This window comes from Sinocyclocheilus grahami, unplaced genomic scaffold, assembly GCF_001515645.1.
Source record: "Sinocyclocheilus grahami isolate Dianchi unplaced genomic scaffold, SAMN03320097.WGS_v1.1 scaffold2178.1, whole genome shotgun sequence".
Taxonomy (NCBI): domain Eukaryota; kingdom Metazoa; phylum Chordata; class Actinopteri; order Cypriniformes; family Cyprinidae; genus Sinocyclocheilus; species Sinocyclocheilus grahami.
The window spans coordinates 63,654-78,184 of NW_015507357.1; the positions used below are offsets into that span (position 1 = coordinate 63,654).

The 14,531-nt window shown below is 36.4% G+C and overlaps 1 protein-coding gene across 1 annotated transcript in view; it reads left to right on the plus strand.

Annotated features, from left to right (window-relative positions):
• LOC107574308 (NACHT, LRR and PYD domains-containing protein 3-like) overlaps positions 1–4,334 on the plus strand; it is a 47,269-nt gene extending 42,935 nt beyond the window's left edge. Inside the window, exon 20 of the mRNA XM_016260752.1 lies at positions 3,817–4,334. The gene's annotated coding sequence lies outside the window, so the exon portion shown is untranslated. The remainder of the gene's footprint in view (positions 1–3,816) is intronic.
• The last annotated feature ends 10,197 nt before the right edge of the window (positions 4,335–14,531 follow it).

Sequence of the window (14,531 nt, forward strand, 5' to 3'; positions counted from 1 at the left end):
AAATCCTAACCGATTATGAAATCTGGTTGCAGCACACACATAAGGAGAATCTTTGCAGATTATCTTCTCTCAAATCTTAAACGTGCACACACTACAAGATTTGAACATCATGGCGCATCACACACTACAAGATATTATTAAGATTATCATGCCAGAGGGAGCGCCTCATGTGATCGCCTCGTGACCAGGGGCGTGTCTATGTGGTGGCCCCCCCACCAGATATCTTGCGATAGGCTTGTTTTTAGTGCATTTCTAACGGCATCTGGCAGTGGCGGATCCTGTGTAGGCAGCTGCCTAGGGCCGCTTTCTTCTCTTCTTTATACTTAATTTTAAGTGGTTTCTATAGCGTGATCTTAATGACAAATGTCGAGAGCTCATAATGTTAGTGTGTGTGGCCGAAAAACAAATTATTATTAACATTATTGCCTAGAAAGCTCGCAAAGAGCGCTCCTTTTTTAACCACTAAAAACTGTCACTCTTAGTTCGTCGTGATCTCACAAAGTTCTGTTATGACCAATGAATCTCACACTGTGCAATTAATATATTATTAACATCGTCGTGTATATACTCTGTATTATAATGAAAGGATTCGATTGTGATCAGCACAGAACAAAAACTGGTGTGTCACAGCCATTCAGTAAACCAGCATATACATTCTTGATGATGATGAAAGTGTTTTAACTTGAGTAAAGCCCCCAGACCCCCTGCTCGTGACTCCCCCTGCCACCCCCGTACACGTTCAAAACTGAGGCAATTTCACTCCAGCGCTTCTCTTTCTCCTTACGGTTGTGATACGTTTTCGACACATTATACAGACAGTCACTACAAAACATCAAGAAGCAGTTTCGTTTAGGTGCCACGGAACACACGCTATATTACGGATTAAAAGAGAGGAACAAAATATAATGTAAAGTGGTAAATAAGTGTAAAGTTAGAATTGCACTATTTACTTACGTGCATCACTCGGCGTGCAGACAGTGTGATGTGCGACGCACCTGCAACACTTAGGTGCTCGGGGACACGCGATCCATTATAGGAGAAGAATAAAGTATGGTGGCAAATAGGTGAAAGTGTAGAATTGCAGTGTCTATTTGCTTATGTGCATCAGTCGGAGTGTAAACAGCGAGAGATGTTGAGGCAGGTGAAAAGCACTTGGTTAATGGTGAATATTGGCCTATTGTGTCTTGTTGCCGAGACCCGCCTTGATATAATGATTGACAGGTTGGTGGCGTGATTGGCTTGGAATGCATTTTCAAATCCACATTGACTTAAACTACATTATCGCGGGGTATTTAATGAACATGTATTTAATTAAAAAAAATGTCGTAAGTGTCAATGAATTTAAGAAAAATAAAAGACATTTAAATCACCATTTTGCTACCCTTTTGCTGTATATTTGGCTCAGAATGCATTCACACTGCATTTTGCTAAAATTTTCATGCGGTATCACAATGAAAATGCAATCCCAAGTGTCCTACCCATAAGTCTAAATGCATTTAGGAAAAGCGGCATTTAAATGATAATTTTGGTACAGTTTTTGCTTGGACATGTTAAAGATATCTAATCAATTTTAGTAATAAAGTTTCATTTTAATTTTAATAAAAATATGTTTTTAATTGACCAATTAAAACTAGTGTAGGAAATGGCAAATGTAAATTATATAATTGAATTTTTATTTTGCACTAAATGTTGCACATATATATGGGAAAATGTACATTTAAGTACAGAAATACATTGCCATTTTACATACTGCATTGTCATTTTGCATATTACATTTCAAAATGAATATTGCTACCCATATGCTTCCATAGAATAATGCAACCTTTTCCAAACGTGTTCTGCATGTGTTTAGTATTTAGAAAATACTTTGAAGCCTACAAAATGTTTATCATAAACTAGTAATAAGACCCAGAATCTGCCCAACCTAAATTTACGGTCAGGAGACACTAGTTGAATGAGAAGGTGATGCATTACTGGAACAATGATGTCTTGATGTGTAAATAGGAAAATAGCAACAGCATTACCAAAATTGTTGTACCAGTTTGTAATTGTTGTAGGATATTTATCACAGATATTAAGTCTGGCACTTGATCATGTTTTATCTGGTCATTTTGGAATTTACAAAACCTTTACTTATTCTGGCCTGGTCTAAAGAGTGATGTTTCTGCTTACTGCCAGTCATTCCACATACAGTGCCATGCAACAGTTTGGGAGCCCCTTGCAGAATCTGTGAAAATGTGAATAATTTTAACAAAATAAGAGAGATCATACAAAATGCATGTTATTTTTTATTTAGTACTGTCCTGAGTAAGATATTTTACATAAAAGATGTTTACATTTAGTCTACAAGAAAAAAAATAGCTGAAATTATTAAAATAACCCCATTCAAAAGTTTGGGAACCCTTGGTTCTTAATACTGTTTTTTTCTTCTTTTTTTCTTCTTTTTCTCTTGTTTGTTCTGAACAGTTAAACTGAGCACTGTTCTTCAGAAAAATCCCCCAGCTCCTGCAGATTCTTCAGTTTTCCAGCATCACCCCCCGGCTCTTAATGCATCGTGTTTCCTTCTGGAGCATCAGTGAATGTTTGGACCTTTTTAATAGTTGTATTTGAGTCCCTCAATTGTCCTCAGTGTGAAAAGATGGATCTCAAAATCATACAGTCACTGCTGGAAAGGGTTCAAATATGCAGAAGATTCTGGAAAACTAAAGAATCTGCAGGAGCTGGGGGATTTTTCTGAAGAACAGTGCTCAGTTTAACTGTTCAGAACAAACAAGAGACTCATGAACAACCATCACAAAACAAAAACAAAAACAGTGGTGGATCATCCAGGTAACCACACACAGTATTAAGAACCAAGGGTTCCCAAACTTTTGAATGGTGTTATTTTAATAATTTCAGCTATTTTCTTTTTCTTGTAGACTAAATGTAAACATCTTTAATGTAAAATATCTTACTCAGGACAGTACTAAATAAAAAATAACATGCATTTTGTATGATCTCTCTTATTTTGTTAAAATTATTCACATTTTCACAGATTCTGCAAGGGGCTCCCAAACTTTTGCATGGCACTGTATATGCCAGCAGGCTGATATGCCAAATCAGGTAATTCCTCCAGCCCTGTTGCATTCCTCTTATGCATAAACCATTTGAATGCATTCGCTGCATGAACACATGCAGTGGTAGGTATTCTGGCCATCTCAGAATCTGTTCTCCAAGCTAGATATAGACCTTATAAAGTGGAAAAACAATTGAATGACACAGATTCTAAAGCAGAGTTTGCCACATGCTAAATCCATCTTCGACCTGAACAGACAGTAAAAGTGCATTTACCCAGCCCAAAGTCATTCTCGCTGCCCCTTAGCAGTGAATCTGAAGATGAAAACGTAGATCTTCACGAGTATGCTATTATGTCTCCTAGAAACTTAAATTCTTAAAAGATCTTAAAAACAATTCTCTGAAGCCCAGACCCATTACAGCTCAACTGAAAAGGAGGCCTTAGCTTTAACAATGGCACTTCAGCATTTTGAAGTTTATGCAGGTGGAAGTTCCTTTCACCATATATACTCAACACAATCCTTTGACATTTCTTATATGTATATCTGACACAAACCAAAGACTGATGCGTTGGTCATTCATAAAACAAAGCTTCGATTTTTACATCCACCATAAGAAGGGGACATAAAACATATTAAACATTTTGCCTGGGTGTTGGTGTGAAGTCAGAAGATTATTAAGTATGTGTTGTCTACTCTGCAAGTTTTCTGATGTATTTCCCATGCCTCTTCTCTCCTTGTTTTCTCCCTGTACTATTACCAGGTCTCTGCCCCTCACAAGGCCTCATGGACCAGTGGACTGATGATGGGAAGAGCATCATTTAAAAAGCCCAGAGGTAGATTGGATGATGTGGGTTGTAGTGCTTGAAAAAGCAATTTACAGTGATTATTGAGTGTTAGTTTGTGTTGTGTATTAGTAAAAACATTTTTAGAGAACATTGTGATAGTGTAATACTGTAAATAGTTTATATACTGCTTACTTTCACAGAGGCTGTAGGGGTTGGGTGCTATTTTATTTTCTATTTCTTGTTTATTGCTAGTTAAGAAGACAGGGAAGCTCTCTTTATTTTTGTTACATTTCTTAACATTTGTTAACGCACAAATATCCAGTATATTGTCTTTGTTCTGTGGATGGAGCCTCTCCTTCATCAGTCCAGATCAACTAAACTTCAAGTACCAGTTAAAAGCATTAACAGCATGTACCTTCCACTCGTTCCACTCTACATAGACTAATGCATTTTGTTTAACAGTTATCTTCTTTTTCACCACCTGTTTTAGAAATTTTGCACTTCATTGCATTATGTTTTACGGTTAACAGAAATGTCTGTAAAATTACCGGTTATTGTTCTTGCAGAAAATCAACAGTATTTTTTTTATTTGTTTGTTTGTTTGTTTTTACAGTATACAGTTAAGAACAATAATTTTTTGTTTGAAAAGTTCACTTTTTGTTAAACCAATACTACATACATAACGTGTTTCTTCTTAAACTGTTATGGTTCTCTGTTTGTATTTGATTGTTTGCACTATGTCTTGGACTTGGGCAAATGTCTATTGTCCACCTAAGTGGTTATATATATGTATTGATTGTTTATTTGCTATTGTCATTGTGAAGCATCCTTGAGCTTGGGAAAGGTGCTACATAAATTAAACATTATTATTATTATTAATAAAGTTGTAGAGGTGAAATATAAAACTGCATCAGCAACCTTGAGATTACTGTTTGAGAGGAAACCATGCTGATCTGGCTGATATATACAATCAAGACAGAAATCTTCCTGTTGTATACGGAGAAAAAAAAACGGTAAAAATGATATATTATGTATGTACATTTAAAGGGATAGTTCACCCATAAAAAATGGGAAAATCCAAGGCCACTTTTTACTCCCAGTCCGCCTCTGATCATTATGTATGCCAAGTAGTGAAGGAATGCCATTTTTAATCATATTTAAAATTGCACAAAATATAATTGTTTAGGTTAAACTAATAAAATCTTACTGATAAAACTAAAATTGTCAATCAGAACTAAGTAAATATAATGGTTTGCCAAGTGTGAGTTATTTATTTCAGGAAAAGTTGCAAATAGGATTTATATTATAGGATTAACGACCATATTTTGACTATTTCATTAGACTGATGTATGATGAAGGTATATTTTTATTATATTACAGTATAACCGTGTCCTTGGGAGTTGGGGAGGCCCTTCCTTCATTTTTGTCCTTGGCTAATCGCATAGCCTACAGAACAATTATGCTACTGTTTTGTAGCATTCTATAGCCCCCCTAAAAATTGCCTAGCGACGCCCATGGTGTCGCACATATTGCTAAGCATTCTTATCCTTTTCGCCGATGAACTGAAAATAGCAGGAGTGTGTCCATCTCACAAATGTAGAATCTGTCTCTGCAGTCATCTCAACCATTCCAGCAACAGAAGATAGACTAACTATTTTACCCGCTGAGTTTTTTCTCTGGTGCTGTTTTGCGGTGTTGGTAAATTCACCACTTGATTTTGAGTTAAAATATGTTGTTGTAACTTGCGTTACTGAGATTGTAACGAGTAATAATATTACCCAAATTTGATTAGTAATGCGTTATAGTACTGCCGCAGGGGCGTTTCTAGGATTTGAAAACATCTGGGGCTGAGGCCAAAACATCAGGGGCTAATTAGGGGGGAGGGGTAAGCAAGAAAAACGTGTTTTGCAAGAACCTTTTTATGTAATAGTTTAATAATAAACACAAATTAACAAAAATAATATGCAACTTTATACAATTTCATTCAGTCCCATATTTTTTCTGACTCCTCCCATCATTTCACAGTTTTGTTACTAAAAAGGTGCTCATTAAATTCATTACTTTTTCTCTCACACAGGTACTCCACAAAATGTTCTCTTTTACAACTTGTGTGTGAAACAGTGCCATGTACATCTTTTTTAATTATTATTTTACAATAATCTATATTATACTTGCACCTCTTATTTCATTTCTCATTTATGCTAGCACTACTGTCTCATTCTTTCTTTCTTTTTACAGCCTCTCCTCCCTTCTCTTATTGTTCTCTCATCTCTCATAACTCTCATCTGTCTTGCTGCTTGTATCTTGTCTACTTCATGCTCTTGGTGTCTTTTTTATCCTTCTTTACAATCTATCTTTCTGTGTTCTCTATTTCTTTGAGGGTGGAATCATCAGAGAGTATCTCCGAGACTTGACTTGAGCAAAACGGTCAATTACCATGCTAGTGTTTATAGTGCTGAGAATTCCTTTTTCAATTGACAGAACAGCCAAATGGTTGAGTCTCTTCTGGCCCATTGTTCGCCTAAGCCATGTATGTAGACGACGCAATGCACTAAATGACCGCTCACAGCTGGAACTGCTGACCGGTATTGTAAGAGCTGCTTGAAAAACCAAGCTCAGGGTAGGAAACATGTCAGGATCAAGAAGTTTGTAAGCACTGGCCATGTCAGAGACAGCACCCTCTTTCTTCTTTTTTGCCAGGAACTGTTTCGCTACCAGAAGTTCCTCTTTACAAAGTTGGATTTTGTAATGTGCTGCAATGAGGTTTAGAGATTCCTCACTAAGAAAGTCATCAGCTGCTGGATTGCAAGCTTGAATGCCCTTCATGAGCTTTTCCCCAACACCAGAAAATCTGTTGCTCAGCTCACTTATCATGCGGTCAAGACATGGATACAAAAGATGATGTTTAAGTTGGTTGCCAGTATCACATGGAGCCCTAGTGCCCAAAGTGGAATCCACTGCGTAATCATCCATCCGCCTCTGCTTACGGCGGGGACCAGACAGGATCTCTGAGATGTTATTGGACTCGCAAATTACTTTTGTCTCCTTGTAGAGCTGTTCTGCTGTTTCTTCACTGCTCCGCATTAAGGTCAGTGTTTCAAGAACAGCATCTTTGTAGAGTGTTGCTTGTGCCAGGTCCACAGATTCTTTCTGGAGATACTTATGGAACCCCTCTGTAGCAGATAGCAAACTCTTGAACATTACAAGCATGTACACACTAGAACACCTGGACAGTTTTGACAGCAGCCCAATTACTATGGGTGTAGCAACTTTTTCCAGGCATCCTAACAAAGCAGTCAGATTTTCAAGCACAGCTTTGACTGAGTTGAGCTGGCATTCCCATCTAGTTTTAGAGAGCTGGACAAATTCACTGTTCTCTAAACCTAGTTGTTTCTGTGTGTCATGAAATGCTTGATGATTGACCATTGATGCACTAAAGAAGGAATACACATTCCCTAATGTTTCAAAAAAGTCATCTGCCTCTGGTACAGCCCTACAAGTGTGACAAAGTACCAAATTCAGTTCATGGGCGTAACAATGCACATAAACTGCTTCAGGGTGCTTCTCGCGGAAACGAGCTTGAACTCCACCAACTTCACCTTTCATTACTGAAGCCCCATCATAGGTTTGAGCCACACAGAGGACATCATTCAAACCTTTCGATTTTAGCACACGTTCAATTGCATCAGTGATTGACTCTGCATTGAAACTGTTGAGGCTGGACAGTTCAATGAAGTGCTCTTTTACTGTGCCTTTAGCTGTGACATAACGTACACATACAGCAAGCTGCTCAACATGGCCATCCCTTGCTTCATCGGCCATAACTGCAAACATTTTTTTTTACCTCTTCAACTATGCAGGTAGTTATTTCTTCTGCACAGCACTCAATCATCTCATTTTGCGAAGATGGACAGAGATAAGTAGCATTTGAAGGTGGTTTGTAGCTTTGAAGGAAGGGATCAAATTGCTCCAGGAGCTTCATTAACTCCAAAAAGTTCCCCTGATTTCCACTAGACTCTGCTTCTTCATGTCCACGAAAAGAAATACCTTGCTTCCCAAGAAAGCTGGTCACAGCAACAATTCTGCGCAAATATTCACGTCTGTCAACAATGTCACCAATTTGTGCCACATTCATTTTCTCAACAACACTGCCTTCTATTAAACAGGCTTTATAATTCTTCCAAGCAAGCACTGAAGCCTTGTGCCCTAAACTTGCTTCATGCTCTCTGAAACTGTCCAGAGCTCGTTTCCAGTTTGAAAAGCCTCCAGTGTTGATCAGAGAATCTTTATTATTTCGTGCTGGATGCTTTCCATGTATCCTGCAAGCATAGCAGAATGTGGCATCTCTGTTAACAGAGTACTCCAGCCATTCAAAAGAGTCAAACCATCTTTGCTGAAAGGATCTTTTTTGTAGACCAAATCTGGTGACTGGATAATTTTTTAGATTAACTTGTTTTGGTCCTGATTCCAAAGTCCCTAAATCATCTTCTTTCTCACTGCCTTCTATGCCTAGCTGCTTGCCTGCTCTCTCTAACTCATCTGCAATACAAAAGTAAAATACAGAGAATAATGCATTCATTATGCAGATAATTTCTGACAACAAAAAAATATATATGTTATGCATAGTTTAAGATAGTCCAACTTTAAAATAAACTAAACTTTACACACACACACAGGTTTGTCTTTGTGAAAAGTGGGGACATCCCATAGGCGTAATGGTTTTTATACTGTACAGACCGTATATTCTATTGCCCTACACCAACCCTACCCCTAAACCTACCCCTCACAGGAAACTTTTATTTGTCACAAAAACACGCACGCACACACACACACATACACACACACACACACACACACTGTACCAGTGTACAATTCTAACTGATCCTGTTGCAGCTCATCTCTAATGCCATCTATGCCACTGCCATCTGGAAAGTGTGAAATAAAGTTAATAAAGAAATAATCCTTAAAAAAAAAAGTTTTGTATATATTTATCCATTTATTTATGTATTTATTTATTTGTTTGTATGTATTTATGTAGTCTTTGATAATGTCTAAAATATATATATATCCAAATGCAAAACTGAATAAAAGTATGTTTGAAAAGTTTTCAGACATAAGTACTTTGTCTTTGTATACAAAATACTGGTTTTCTATTAAATATATTTTAAAATGTAATTTATTCCTGTGATCAAAGCTGTATTTTCAGCCTCATTACTCCAGTCTTCAGTGTCACATGATCTTCAGAAATCATAATAATATGTGGTTTTGCTGCCTAATTATTATCAGTAATTATTTGTGATCAGTTAAGCCATTACTAATGGTTTATTGGCTTACTGAAAACTGTTTTCACTTAATATTTTTGTGGAAACTGTGATACTTCAACTTTTTCATGATTATTTGATGAATACAAAGTTAAAGAACAGCATTTATTGGAAATATAATTAATTTGTAATAAGTATAAATCACTTTACTGTCACTTAAATAAATTTAATGCAACCTTGTTGAATAAAAGTATTAATTTATACATCTATATATACATATACATAGGAAATATTTCTTGAGCAGAAAATAAGCATATTAGAATGATTTCTAAAGGACCAATAGAAAAGGCACCATAAAAACAGTCCACACTCTGCACTACATTCCAAGTCTTTTAAGCAGAGCATTGTGTCATATGGACTGATATTATGGTAGGTATTTAACGTTAGTCATATTAAACTGTCCCTCTAAAAGATTACAAATTCTAATCTAATAAAAATTCTTCTAAATGATTCACTATTTGTCATATAAATGTTAAAAAGTATGCCAGCCATTTATTAATGCTAATTATAATAATTTTAATTATAAAAAAATAGCATTTTTATTTCTGAATTGTGTTATATGTTAGCTGGTGGGTTTTTGGTGTGGTGTGCCGCTCTGTGCCAGAAAGTCCATGGCCACTTTTTAGCCCCAGTCCGCCCCTGGGCCTGGTCCATATTAAAAGAACAGAACATAGCAATTTGACATTAAAATAATAGTTGTACTAATAGGACGTAGGGGGAGCGCGGGGTAAGTTGTAACACACGTGGTTTAAATATTTCCACACATGCTAGGATAACCAAATTTACAGCATTTACTAGTTACTATATCAACATTATATAGAGGGGAAAAATGCGCCAAAATTCAAAAGTCTTTTGAAGATATCGCTGAATATTTATTTTATCATAGTAAAATTATATTTCTGGCTTAAGTAAATTTTTCATCTCAGTTTTTATTACTCATTTAAAATGAGACAAATCTGCTATTATTTTAATCTCAAATCTGTTATTTATCAGTTTAGATTATTTTTTTTAATGCTTCGCTAACTATCAGAAAACAGTAACCAGTTTTAAATTCCAGTTGCGCAGATGGGGCACCATGTAACACTGCGTTACAATGTGCTATTCTATGACATTAGCGATGTAATTCACACTATTTACTTTAATACATTTTAATGATAAACGACGAGAAGCAGGTGAATAAAGACTGACAGTCAATGTTTAATGTTAAGAAATTATTATTTCAAGACATGTAAAGCATTTTTGCTCGTTTATGTGGGTCGTCCCAAGCATGATTGAAGTGTTCATTGTCAACCTCCAAAATCAGATTATTTTTAATTCTTAAAAAACGCCATTATTTTATTTGAAATAAATAATTATTTTATTTTATTGACAAAATATTTTAGTTTGTCTTGTATATTTTTTTCATTCGATCAGATAACATTTTAAGCTGTTATATGGTCATGTTACAACGTGCCCCTCAGATGCTACAATGTACCCCACCACCTATGGGGCATGTTGTCACATTTCACTTCCAATTTTTGAGAGTACATAAAGAAAAACGTATACTAATTTGAGAAAGTCAAAAAGTGTTACTTTGTGCCCCGCTCTCCCCTAATGCTACTTGTGCATCAGTCAAGGTAAGCAGAAAAAGATGCACCGGACCGGATCTTTGAATAATAGTAAATGTAACGGTCATAGCGATCGAGATAGGAACGCAATGTATCCGTAAGACACAGACAGTACATTGTGTGGCAGCGGTTGTATCGTTTCATCGTATCGTGTTTGTATGAGAGAGAGCAAGCACAAATCTCGGATTGCACCAGCCAGTCGTTGTATGGGCCGACCACCGAGTGGGTTCAGAAGCATACAGTATGTGCATATTTGCGCTCAGACTGATTTCTGTCTTTTCACAGACAAGTAATCCTCCTCGCTGTCACTTCAATGACACAGGGAAATAATTAATTTATACCATTAATTCATAAATGTTTCTCTTTTTTATCACGCAGACTGCACGTCTCCCCTCTCATGCTCTTGCGCCACCACACTTTGAAAACCCCTTCTTTATTCCACTTCGTTTTTGGTCTGGTTTGACCAGCTAACAGTGTAATTGTGACCCATACGTGAACAGGACCAGAGGGTAAAATTTAATTTGAGATGTTTTTTTCAATATACGCACCACACTTTGAAAACCCCTGCTTTATTCCACTTCGTTTTTGGTCTGGTTTGACCAGCTAACAGTGTAATTGTGACCCATACGTGAACAGGACCAGAGGGTAAAATGTTTTTTCAGTATACGAGTTTATGTTTGTAGAATATATTATTATTTGAATATGCGTGTGAGTGTGTGTTTTGTATGGATAGTTTGAAAAAGCTAAAAGGTACCTTTCTTCGTGTCCTGCCAAAAAGAAAGAATAGTCGTTTGATTCTTTTTTTGAGTCGCCATTGCCTTGATCTGTCGTCCACTCTGTGCTACACTGACCCTGTATTCTGACCGTTTTTTTTAAATTGTTGTCACACTCAAGGGCTGTAAAATAGTTTCGGATTAAGTCACGTGGTGAATGAGCGAGTGAGTGAGTGAGTGGAGAGAGATGTCAGTCAAAATCGCTTACTGTAAACAGCGACAGTGGCCAACTAAAACATTTACTTAATTTCTCATTTTCTCACATTTCCTCTGAACTCCTTGGCAAAATTCCTGGGACTTAAGGACAAAACGTTCGGGGCTAGATTAAAATCATTCGGGGCTCGAGCGTTACAGCAAAAAGTAATATAGTCCATTACTGTAATATTAATACTTTTGTAATGCGTTACTCACAACTTATTATTATTATTATTATTTTTTTTTTTTAACACTGTTTATAACATCCATGCAAACTCAACAGACACACCCGAAAGCGGATGTTCTGGCATTCTGGGCAGCACTGAGGGGGTGGCTGTGCCACTGCAGAGGACGCGCACCGTTAAACCAGGCTTTAATGCATGTTTGGCAACGCGCGCTCAGCACCGATGATCTACTATAAGGCTTACTATGGAAAATGAAGACGCACGATTGGCTGCCGTTGCTGTTAATCGTTCTCAAAGTTTAGAAACAGACAAACAGCTGATGAAGGTGATTAGCTGAATCTTTTACCAGAGACTGGAATTTGTTTTGGAGTCTGACAAGCAACAACGCGCAAAAGACAGAAACATCGAGCGTTTCAAATACTTCTAAACTCTCTTCTTAGTGCACAAGACTGCACGTAAGTTTTAATACCTCCTCGATTAGTTATTTGGTAAAACAGCAGGAATGTGAAGCGAATTAGAGTAGGCTTGTTTTTTATTCCGGAGCTTTGATTAGATAACTGTTGAAGATCACGCAGATAACACTGAAAAGCGTTACTGCAAACGAATATAGGCCTAATACATTTCTGAATGTTTTCCTCCTCCATGTTCTCTGATTCATTTTAGGCTGTTTGTTTGTGATTATGCGAAATCGAAAGGTTTTTTTTATTTTTTTTTATCAGATCGTTATATTTAGACAGATGATGTAGCCTACCCCATTAAATAATGAATGTGCTCTCATGTTATTTAACGTTAGTGTTTTTTTTTGTCAAAGAAGCATGTAACAAAAATCAGCTGTGACTAAGTAGAATATTTTGGTTCACATAGTAGCCTAATTCATTATATATTCTATATAACCATAATAATTCACAGTTGGAAGGCTAGAAGTAGGCTATTTTACAATAATAAAATAGATTGTGAACTTTAAGTAATGATCAAATGACAAAAGGACTGTAATACATCCAGGAAATTAAAGGTTTAGCAATGTGCGTAAATAATGTAAACTGCAATAGAGAAAGTAATAAATATGCATTGAGTCTTTACAGTATTTATTCTTTGCATTGCATTATATCTAGTGCCATGTGTTGTGTGAAGATGAAAGCCAGTTAATTAATCTAACAGAATGTATTTATTTATAATAGATTAATGAAATAGATTGTGGACATTAATGTAATTCAACAAATTAATGAAAAGAGTAAATATGTTGTAAATGATAAGAAAACTGCAATACTGAAAATATGTTTTGAACACAGTGCTGTCATGTTTGTTCCCAGCTGTATTCATATTTTTATGTTGTGAGGAGATGGAGGCATGTTTGTTAATCTGTTGAAATCACAATATTTGTTCTATTAAGGTTGTTTCTATTAAGGTTGTTGCTAAAAGAAAAGCCTGTTTGTTGCTAACTCAACATTATCAATTTTTCATCATCAACTATCATGTTATTCATCTCAGTAAGATATCATCATCTCCAGGTCATGCTGAGAAGCTGATTGTCTTCACTGACACCAGTGCTGATGTTAGCATTGCCAGTTCAGCTGCAGTATGTCAGAGAAGCGAGAAAAGGACTCTCCGTCTGAGATGAGTCTCTCAGAGAAACAGAGGTAAGACTGAGTCTGTTTTCAGAGAATCATTTTAAACACGACTGAAGTTGAATTAATTAATAGATTTTTTGTAACAACCTTTTTAACAGTAACGATTTTCTCACTTATTGTCTGCTGCGCTAAAGTTCAATTTAGAACTTCCTATAATTTTTTGTTTGTTTGTTTTTAAATAATTGCAGGTTAAAAATAGCTTAAAACTTATAAAGCTATTTGCATCATCAATAGCAACAGAGTATAACAGACCGATCCAGGTATTTCAAGCCAGCACTTCTTTCATGTCTCTCGTATTGTATTTCAAGCTGACGCTTTTTTGTGTCTCTCCTATTACAGCAAGAACTCGCTCTCTCATTTCACATCTTGTCTCTCGTGACATCTTGCATCTCAGTTGTATTGAAAATGAAACAACCGGCTGAATGTCCATCAGTGTGCACATTTAGTGCATAGTAAACTTAAATAATGTGGAGTTTTATCACTTAGAATATAGAAATATGCCTGGCAAACAGGGCTTGACAATGGCACATGCAAAGTGCTTCCATCATGACTGTAGATGTTTTGGGACTATAAATAAATAATTTTAAAAACACACTTGACAGAGTGATGTAACAACAGTAATTACAAAAAATGACAGTTGGAAAACAGCCTCAGACGTCAGGCCCACGGACTGTTGGCTGAACGTCTAATAGATATGTTTGATGGTGAAATGGATATTGTGCAGGGTGAGGAACCAGTGCTTCACTTGACTGTTTACCAGTTTAGATTCCATTGTAGCTGACCTGATCCGTTTTTGGGATGAAATCTCAGACCAAGACATAATTTGAATTAAACTAAACTCTTCAACTGAGACAGAGGAATCTCCTGTAATAAAGTGTTTTTTCTCTCTGTTCTTTGTGTCATTAGTGTAAGATCAGGCTCATGTGTGTCCAGCTCTGTGTCTGTGAAGAGTGACTGGTCAAAAGATGTACCACCGGAATT